Consider the following 10537-nt stretch of genomic DNA (forward strand, 5'->3'; position numbering starts at 1 on the left):
AAGAAGAATACCTAAAGGAATTCAAAGAGGAATCTCAGAAGCATTTACATGAGCAATCTCTGGCGAAATTTTCGAAGGATTTTCAAAAGTAAAGGATATTCAAGGGGAATCTTCGGATATTCAAGGGGAATCTTCGAAGTATTTCTAGCAGGAATCCTCGAAGGATTTTCTGGAGGAGTTCTAGAAAGAATTCCTGGAGGAATTCCAGAAGCAAGTCATGGGGAATTCCTTGAAAGGTATTCTTTTAGGAACTCTGTGAGAGATTCTACAACCTGGATTCATTTTGAATCCTCCTGGAAAAATCTTCGAAAAAAAACTCCTGCAGCAATCCCTAAAGGAACTTTTGGGGAATCCCTGAAGGAACTCTTGAAGGAATCTAAAAAGGAACTCCTGAACTAATCCCTGAAGGAACTTCTGTAAGAATCCCTAAAGAAACTTCTCGAGGAATCCCTGAAATTGCTTGAAATATCGTTGGACCTTGCTGTAAGAAGCTCTGAAAGAAACCCTGGGGAGATTCCTAAAGAAATTCCAGGAAAGATCTCTGAAGGAACTTATGGAGGAATCTCTGGAAAAAATCCAGATAGAATCGCTGAATAAACAACTGCACGGATCCCTGAAACTCCTGGACGAATCTCTGATGGAACTCTTGAACTAATCCCTGAAGAAGCTCCTGCTGGAATTGCAAGGAACTTCAGAAGGAATCCCTGGAGGAACTCATGGACAAATCTCTAAAAGACCTCCTTGTAGGCATTCCTAACGAAACTTTTAGATCCATCCCTGCTGGATATCCTAGAAGCATCCATGAATCATCCTGAAAGAATCTCTGATGGAACTTCTGGAGCAAGTTCTGAAAGAACTCCTGTCGGAATATCTAAGGAAATTTCTGAAGAAATCCCTGATGAAACTTCTGCAGGTATCCCTAAATCCTCCTAGTGTTGGTAAAAACTCAAATTCTCAAATCTCATGGATGAGTTGTTACATGCGCGATTCTTGACTCGCCAAACTCACCTCCGCTTGACTCGTGAGAGCGAGATTTTGCATGAAAATCTTTCGCGTGGGAAAATGATTCAGATTCGCGCGCGATTTTGCTCACGCAGGAGCGGTTCATGAGTGTGATATTACCAACACTGCCTGGAGCTACTGGAGCATGTTGAACTGTTATGTGCCAATGATAAAATATACGTTTCTTTAGATACGGCAAAGTTGTATCTTCAATACTTTCTGAGTTCTTTGAAAACTTCAGTAACGAACTGAAAACTCTTGCTACATTTTGCCTCTGTAAATGTTACAGAGATGTGAACAAGGCTATTTTTTTCATCAAAAAATCCTGAATACAGTGGTGGTCAAAATGTTGGTAGAAAAACAAGTTGCCTATCCCAAACATTTTGACCACCACTGTATTCAGGATTTTTTGATGAATAAAATAGCCTTGTTCACATCTCTGTAACATTTACAGAGGCAAAATGTAGCAAGAGTTTTCAGTTCGTTACTGAAGTTTTCAAAGAACTCAGAAAGTATTGAAGATACAACTTTGCCGTATCTAAAGAAACGTATATTTTATCATTGGTAAAAAATATAGAAAAAAAAATTTGGACTGGTAGAAAAATAGTTTGATCGGCAAGTTTTCTTGTAATACATAGTATTTCCTACAACTTTACCCAGTACACTGCATTTACATATGGCAAAGATTGAATTCTCATCTCACTACTAGGTGAATTGATCACAAAAGTAATACTTTCAATAGAAGGGCTCTTGTCTATCAAATAACTTCTTCGGACAAACTAATATTGTAAACTAAATTGTTCAAGGTCAAACTATTGCAAAACATGGATTTGAGCTGCTTTTGAACATTAATGTTAAATTAACTTAAAAAAACACTACAAATAAGTTTTCACAGTCTTTGAAAGAATCATGCAGAACAACTTTGTAGAATATTTGAAATTTCCCAAAAACATCTAGAAATAGTTACTCAAAATAAACTGACAAAAAATGACCAACATCTCTGAAAATTGAGCAGATAGAACAAAAGTTTGTTCGACAAGTTTTCTAATGATGACATTTTCTACTACTTTGCTCAACATATCTTCTTCTTCTTCTTTATGGCTCTACGTCCTCACTGTAACTTGGCCTGCCTCTCTTCAACTTAGTGTTCTTTGAGTACTTCCACAGTTATTAATTGAAGGGCTTTCTTTGCCTGCCATAGCGACTTGTACATTGTGTGGCAAGTACAATGATACACTATGCATGCCCAGGGAGTCCAGAAAATTTTCCCAACTGGAACGGGAATCGAACCCACCGTCTCCGGATTGGCGATCCATAGCCTTAACCACTAGACTAACTGGAGACCCCCTGCTCAACATATAAACAAGCTATCATCACTAATAAGAAAAGTCGCATTTCACTCTCACTACTAGGTGAATTGATCACATTAGAGATACTTTCAAAATAAGGGTTCCAACGTACCAAACAACTTATTCGAAGGCATTAAATCTCTAAAATCAACTTTATAAGTTCAACTTTGTTATGATCGCGAAATTGGCATTTGGAGTGTGTAGCATCTAGAACTGCAAAAGCATTTGAATATGAATGATCGATTGAATCTTTCGGTAAAGATCACTTTATATTGGAATTCAATTATTATAGTCCAATTCTTATGATGTTGATCGAGATTTTTTTTGCGCTGCTCCCCGCTGCTAGGGGGAGGGAAGGGTTCTGGCAAAAGTCTACGTTCCATACAAATTTTCAAAATTATGTATGGAATAACATGTACGAGGGCGATGGAGGGAGGTCTGATATGGGCAAAATTGAGTCTACGTAGTTCATGGACAGCGCCTGATCACCAGCGCGAGAAAATTAAAATCAGCGGCGTACGGCGTACCACTAAGCACCTATGCAAATGTCCTCATATCTTCTGGAATTTTCAGGTGTCAGCATCTTCTTTTCGAAGTCTTTCAAATAAAATGATATTATTTGTTCAGATTCCTCAACATTTTTCTAGAATCTCCAGATCCATCCTGTGTTATCTGTATTATGTCTGATTTTCCAGCCTTTTCCTTTGAAATTAGTTTCAAAGAGTTTTTGATATCACCTTTAAGGAGCTGAGCAACTGCTCAATAGCTCCAACCCGTAGCAATGTTTAATCTTGCGTACAGATTTAGTACGTTCAATGTTGAGTGAAACTAGCAACATCTGAGGAGGGGCGACTCAACAAATCGCTTCTATACGAACTACAAATTGATTTTCAAATAGTTTCCCGGGCACCAAAAAAAATCACAAAAATTTGGTATTTGTTCCAATTCTTCAGCTGCAAGGGGGCCATACCACAAAAAAGTTGGGAAGCACTGGCCTAAGCAAACGTGTTCATATATCTTAAACTGAACTGACTTTATGGGTGCCAAACGTTTTAGCGGATATCACTATTTTGACTAAGAAACGTTTCACGGGCAAAACCAATTTTACCGAATCAAATATACAGGGGACAAAACGCACTTTGTGGTGGGCAAAACGGCCGCTAGCATTTTGCACTTTGGCTTGTAATGAAATATCAGGAAGCTCCATCTAATATAAGTACTCATAGCTGCAATGGAAGGTGAAGGAGGCGCATGGTTGTTAATGGGTTGAAACTATACATAAAATCAGCACTCAATCGATTAAATACGATTACGCACGGAATACCAATTTTTATAACCTTTTCAAATTTGGGAAATTGTGATTTCTCACGCTTTTTTTCAACTTTCTCCCAGCAAAGATGTAACCCTGTTTATTTTAAATCAGAAGTTAAAACGAAAATGCTTGCAATGTTCAAATAAATGGCTTTTTGTTTGTTTAATCTGTCGAAATATATCATAACTGTATATACTTTACATCTGTTTTTCACATGATTTATTTCTTAATAACTTCAAATGCTAATTAATGTAATTGCTTTTAACAAACGCGGTGATTCATGACATTTCATGAATAAAACACTTAAATACGTGATTTGGTTTGTGTTAGTTTTTTTTTTTCTGAAAAAAAACCCTCTCCATAAAACTCACCACGAATATCCACCACTGTACCATTGTACTTTTACCTCAAAGGTGCGAATTGCCTGTAGTGACTTTATCACGCGAGCCAAAAGTTAGCGTCTTATTCAAAGTAGTAAATCAACCTAAGTTTTGTTATAAGACCGACCGACCACGTATGCTTAGACGGTGCTTGATGTCCCTCTTTCCCCTACCTGTACCTGTACTGTTAGTGTAGGAGAACAGACTGCTTAGGACTATGTTTGGTGAATATAAGAACGAAGAATGAGAAAGAACAAAACTACTGACCAACCCAGAAATCAAAAAGACGCCAAAACTAAAAGGGCACAACAGAGGCGACACGTTGTGTGAATGCTGCAAAGCCATTCCCTAATAGGGCATTTATTCCGAATCTGACCGGTAGATATCAAGACGCCGAGGAGTGCCGTGATTCGAGCCAGGTAAATCGGTAGAGGAAAATAACATCATGAAGACCAGCTATAAAGTAAGTTTGTGATACAAGTTTTATCCTAAGGAACGTTGGACAGTAACACCAGGTAAGGTAGGATCAACATCATCGGCGATAATGCAGCAACCGATAAAGAATCATTGAGATAAGTACTTAACGCAAAAGTGCCTGTGAAAAATAAGACAAATGGAAACCTATGTAAACCAAAGATTTCAAATACCACAATGAAAAGGAAAAACGATAACATTGAGTTATTTATTTATAAAGCTATAATTTTCAAAACACATAAAAAGCACGTTTAAAGAGTTGATCATCGGTGTTGTTGGGAAAAATAACATCAGCTGCGTCTCTGTGTTGAAAGATTCTATACACTTGGAGATGGTCATCACTGACATTTTGATGGTTTATACATTTCAAGTTGTTTAAGAGAATGTAAAGGAAACAACTACTCACCTACGCTTATTATATCATTAATCGCTAATATCCCAGATCGATACTGATTGCACGCTTAAAATCTCGCATCGATTTTTACTTTACTTGAGCACAGCAAGTACACCACAATCACTTTTCAAGGTAATAGTCAGTTTTACTTTCGCATTTTTTCGTAAAAAAAAATCTTCCTCTCATGCCAGCACCAATGCAAACATTTTTTTTTATTAATTGTAGAAGACACAAGCTTCTTCACTGCCACTTATCCCCATCATCACCCTCTTGGATTAAATCTGGCCTCACAATACCACTCCTACGTGAAGCGTACGATCAACACTTTAAATTTCTTTCCTCGCTGTGGTACCTACTCTGCGTTCAATACTTTCCACTCCGCACAGATATATTTTGTCGTTGACAATTTTTGTATATTTTTATCAGCATCACAAGGTCAAACGTAAATCCAAGACGCTATTCACGGCGACGATCGATGCCGGTAACGCAAAACATCTTATACTGTACTATTCAATCCACTAGCTTTCAGTACACTTCCATCATTCGTAAGTTTTACGATGTTTCCCACGACTTTCTGCCAACCAACGGTGAGTATTATAGCGCACCTATAATCTGCAGATCAATTTTGTTTTGATTCGGTTTCACTTTCACACAGAATAGACTCAACGGTTCGAATCCAATTAGAGCGACAGAGCTACATTACAGTCAACGACAACGAGCTACATTATGTATTATTTTGGGGCCTAATTTAATTTCCATACACTTGTGAATTCTGAATTCCCCACCGCCGAAAAAAACAAAATCGTCGATAGCCAGGCATGAATTCCACGGTGCGCGGCTACAATCGTACAGCCCCAAATGCGAACCCCAGCTGTATTCTGCAGCAATATGTACTCCGCCTAGTGAGTCTTTTAGAACCCATAGAATGATCTGCAGACACAACAGCAGCGTGCGCGCACTATTATACAAGACCCCCGATCCGAAAGAGTGGAAACGCACGGTAACTCTACGACGGACGACCACTCGACGCGAGCTCTCGATGCTAACTAAACTCAAAAAAGCGAACACACCGCCGAGGTACTATCGCTCGCTCACCACCGCATCCACAAGATACGACGAGGACAAACGATCCGAAACCATGAATGAGCTGAGCGGTAAACTGGAGCACAGTGGGTCCCCCGAGAGTGGACAAGAGTTCTGGCAACAGAGAGCACGATTATGACCGGAAAAGAAAACCCCCCAAATTGTGCGGTTCCACCATTGACGGTTTACTATACGGCGACTTCACATATGAGAACTTTATCAGATCTGTTCAACATTAATTGCTTAGGGGTCGCCCATATATCACGTGGACAAAAAACGTCTTGTTTGATCCCACTCTCTAACCCCCCCATTTTTTTATTAGTTTGGATGAGCCACTTCGAACAGTATTTAGTTCTATCTGGTTTACACTTTGAATTTCGAAAAAAAATCTTTTCGTTTTTTTCTGAAATTTCTAAATAGGAAAATTGTGATTTTAAAAATCTTTTCCAAAAGATAACTTATATTCTTGCAAAAACAAGAATAACAGCAACACCCACCTCTCTTCATGGGCCGGTGTGGACTTTTTTCGAACCCCTACCCCCCTCATAGTTGCCAACGTGGTATATGAACGACACCTCTTATATGTATCCTCATAACTAAAGCTTTGTACATAATGAAAAGGTCATTGTTCGGATTGGCCTCCGCGGCTTATGAAGACAGCATAAACTATACCAGAATAATAAATTAAGTAATAAAAATTGTAAATTTTCTTTTGGCGCTAGTTCAAGAATGTTGGTCACTTCACCATATCGTTGAAGCATTCTATTGGAGGAGAGCAACGCTCCAAAAAGCCAATCTCTCAAAAACACGAATGAAATCAGAGAGAAACCGCGAAAACGATGGTGTACAGCATGCCTGCATAATAGCAGCAACGCAATGTATAACCACTCTGGGGTACCCACCAACAGCGAGCATGCTGAACCATCTGATTAGCGTTGTGTTGTTGTTTTGCGGATACGGAGGAACCAGTTAGATGCGTCTCTAGATAGAACACGTAACCTGTCGGTGGTCAAAACAACAGCCCCCCGAAATGGAGCAAAACATCGAGCTGTCGAATTTGAAGCAGTGAAGGGGCGAGTGATTAATTCAATTTACAACGGAAGTTCTCAGCGAAAAAATAATTAAAGACTGATAATAAAGCTGCAAAATAACATCATGTTTTCGGAGAAATTTTAAAGGCTAGGATCTCAGTAATATTACGCTTTAAAATTCATCATCATCAATAGTGCAGTAAAGTTTAGATCATTTACAAATGCAACACACTTTGATGCGTGTATGTTTCAGACCAGGGGTTTTCAGGTCGTACACTGCGGTGCATTTGAAGCATCGTGAAACCAATCTAAAATGAATTAACATAAATTGAGAACATGTTTGAAAAGAAAATACCGTAATGCGGGGAAACTTTGATCAAATTTATCGATTTTTCTTGATCAATTATCTTGCTAAAGCAAACGTTACATGTTTTATATTTTTAAATCAAGTACTGGATTATCTGAGTATGTCTTAAGCTACTTGAAATAGGATTTCTAAACTAATTTTTGATTTTGTTGATTTCGATTAACACTGATCATGCCAGTGCTTAATGTTCGTCAGTGTTGAAAATGCCCTTACTTACTAAATTCGAGATCTTCAATGTTGTTCAAATTCTTATAAGTCATGTACTTTTTGAGATATTTTATTATTACAATCCTTTAAAGCCCCGTAACGTGGGTAGATCACCTTATAATGGTGCGTTACGGCGTAAGATCTACCATAACAAATTTTGATCTTGTAATTTTTTAGCTTTGTTAATTTAAATGCAAGAAAATTCCAAGATCACAATTTGGTCTACTTTTTTTGTATTATATTTTCCATTGTTAATAAACCATTTGTTTCAGGAGGATTCAGGTAATTTTTATCTATGTCTAGTTTTTTTTTCCGAAAATTATGTAACTGTTGTGAGCCTATCACCGTTTAATACTATTTTCTATTTCAGATATACCGCAGGGTTGCCCGGTCACGACGAAACATCCTTCTTATTTTTTGAAGGGTCAAGATCGCCATATCATTCGGTGGCGGGTAGACTACGTTGTCCGCGTCGTTTTTCTTCGAGCCGAGTGTCGTAACGTCGCGGGTGTAAATGTGTTTTTTTAGAAAAAAGAAGATTTTTTTTCGGATCGCCTATTTTTTTTACTTGATCTACGCGATCTCGTTTGTTTTTTTTATTAATTGAGATGTTTTTGTTGTTGTTTAACGTGATTTTTTGTTTATTTTTTTCTTTTCTTTTATTTTGTTATTTCTCGAGTCGCCATTTTTTTTCTCGCATTTTAAACATTTATTGCAAAGTTCCGATTACCCTGGAGGGATCGGTTCTGCTTGTGCCTCGCAGTGAGCCGAAACAAACTTATTTATACAATAAATAGAAAAAAAAACATCGTTTGATTTTATTGTCATTACATTACATTTATTTGTTCAACATCATTAAGACAAGACATAATCAACAATAGTACGCCACAATACTCGGTTTGTGCCTGCCGCTCTCCATCCTCGGTCGCGCCCAATGCTCGCCAAGTCACGCTCCACCTGGTCCGCCCATCGTGCTCTCTGCGCTCCCCGCCTTCTTGTGCCAACCGGATCCATTGCAAACACCAGCTTTGCAGGGTTGTTGTCCGGCATCCTGCAACATGCCCTGCCCACCGTATCCTTCCGGCTTTGGCCACCTTCTGGATGCTGGGTTCGCCGTAAAGTGCAGCGAGCTCGTGGTTCATTCTCCTCCGCCACACACCGTTCTCCTGCACACCGCCGAAGATCGTTCTTAGCGTCGCTCGAAAACTCCGAGTGCTTGTAGGTCCTCCTCGAGCATGGTCCATGTCTCGTGCCCGTAGAGGATCACCGGTCTTATTAGCGTTTTGTACATGGTGCATTTGGTGCGTGGGTGAATCTTTTACGACCGCAGTTTCTTCTGGAGCCCGTAGTAGGCCCGACTTCCGCTGATGATGCGCCTCCGAATTTCACGGCTCACGTTGTTGTCAGCCGTCAGTAAGGATCCGAGGTAGACGAATTCCTCCACCACCTCGAAAGTATCCCCGTCTATCGTAACATTACTACCCAGACGGATCCGGTCGTGTTCGGTTCCGCCTACCAGCATGTACTTTGTTTTTGAGGCATTCACCACCAGTCCGACCTTTGCTGCTTCGCGTTTCAGGCGGGTGTACAGTTCTGCCACCGTTCCAAATGTTCTAGCGATAATGTCCATGTCGTCCGCAAAGCACACAAATTGACCGGATTTTGTGAAAATCGTTCCCCGGCTGTTGAGCCCGGCTCGTCGCATCACACCTTCCAGCGCGATGTTGAAGAGTAGACATGAGAGTCCGTCACCTTGTCGCAGTCCCCGGCGAGATACGAATGAACTGGATAGTTCACCCGAAACCCTTACGCAGTTTTGCACACCGTCCATCGTTGCTTTAATCAGTCTAGTCAGCTTCCCAGGAAAGCCGTTTTCGTCCATGATTCTCCATAGCTCTGCGCGGTCGAAACTAAAGGGTGAGTCGATAATTATTGTGCCATTTTCAAACTAACGTAACTTTTTTCCTACTTCACCAAAATCAATCAAATTTTGCACAGTTTCTCCTTATAGTCTATTGTTTACATATAATGAATTGAGCAGTTATCAGTGAGATTTCGGTCGATATAGAATAAATTTAGTTAACAGTTCTAAAAAAGATGTTGTACAACCACATGCTAAAATCAAAAATCATGGTATCGCGCCTTGGAACAATTAATGATTATACATTATCGGATCATCGTAATGTTCGTCAATAGGTTTCAAGAATGGTTGTCAGTGAAACATAAGCTTGGAGCTGGATGAAAATCAGGCACGATGCGCATAAACAAACCAGATAGCTTTAATTATTTGTTTCAAGTGGAGCCTGAACATGTCCACATGGAGGGCGTTAATAGAAAATGTCGTGAATTTCACTAAAACGCATCCTAAATTTGAACCTATACCAAAAAGTTGAAATACATACATATACTAAACTACTGTAAACATTTGGTTTCATTTTGTTAACTGTAGACAATTTGCGAATCAGTTGAAGGTAGGGTGGCACAATAATTAACGACTCACCCTTTATCGTATGCCGTTTTGAAGTCGATGAACAGGTGGTGCGTTGGGACCTGGTATTCACGGCATTTCTGGAGGATTTGCCGTACGGTAAAGATCTGGTCCGTTGTCGACCGGCCGTTTAATACTATTTTCTATTTCAGATATACCGCAGGGTTGCCCGGTCACGACGAAACATCCTTCTTATTTTTTGAAGGGTCAAGATCGCCATATCATTCGGTGGCGGGTAGACTACGTTGTCCGCGTCGTTTTTCTTCGAGCCGAGTGTCGTAACGTCGCGGGTGTAAATGTGTTTTTTTAGAAAAAAGAAGATTTTTTTTCGGATCGCCTATTTTTTTTACTTGATCTACGCGATCTCGTTTGTTTTTTTTATTAATTGAGATGTTTTTGTTGTTGTTTAACGTGATTTTTTGTTTATTTTTTTCTTTTCTTTTATTTTGT

At 39.4% G+C, this 10537-nt stretch overlaps 1 protein-coding gene across 1 annotated transcript in view; it reads right to left on the reverse strand.

Annotated features, from left to right (window-relative positions):
* The window catches only part of LOC109427879 (uncharacterized), a 224061-nt gene extending 217910 nt beyond the window's left edge, over positions 1–6151 (reverse strand). The window contains exon 1 of the mRNA XM_062850027.1: positions 4924–6151. The gene's annotated coding sequence lies outside the window, so the exon portion shown is untranslated. The remainder of the gene's footprint in view (positions 1–4923) is intronic.
* Positions 6152–10537: the final 4386 nt, after the last annotated feature.

This window comes from Aedes albopictus, chromosome 2 (genome assembly GCF_035046485.1).
Source record: "Aedes albopictus strain Foshan chromosome 2, AalbF5, whole genome shotgun sequence".
NCBI classification, from domain to species: Eukaryota; Metazoa; Arthropoda; class Insecta; order Diptera; family Culicidae; genus Aedes; species Aedes albopictus.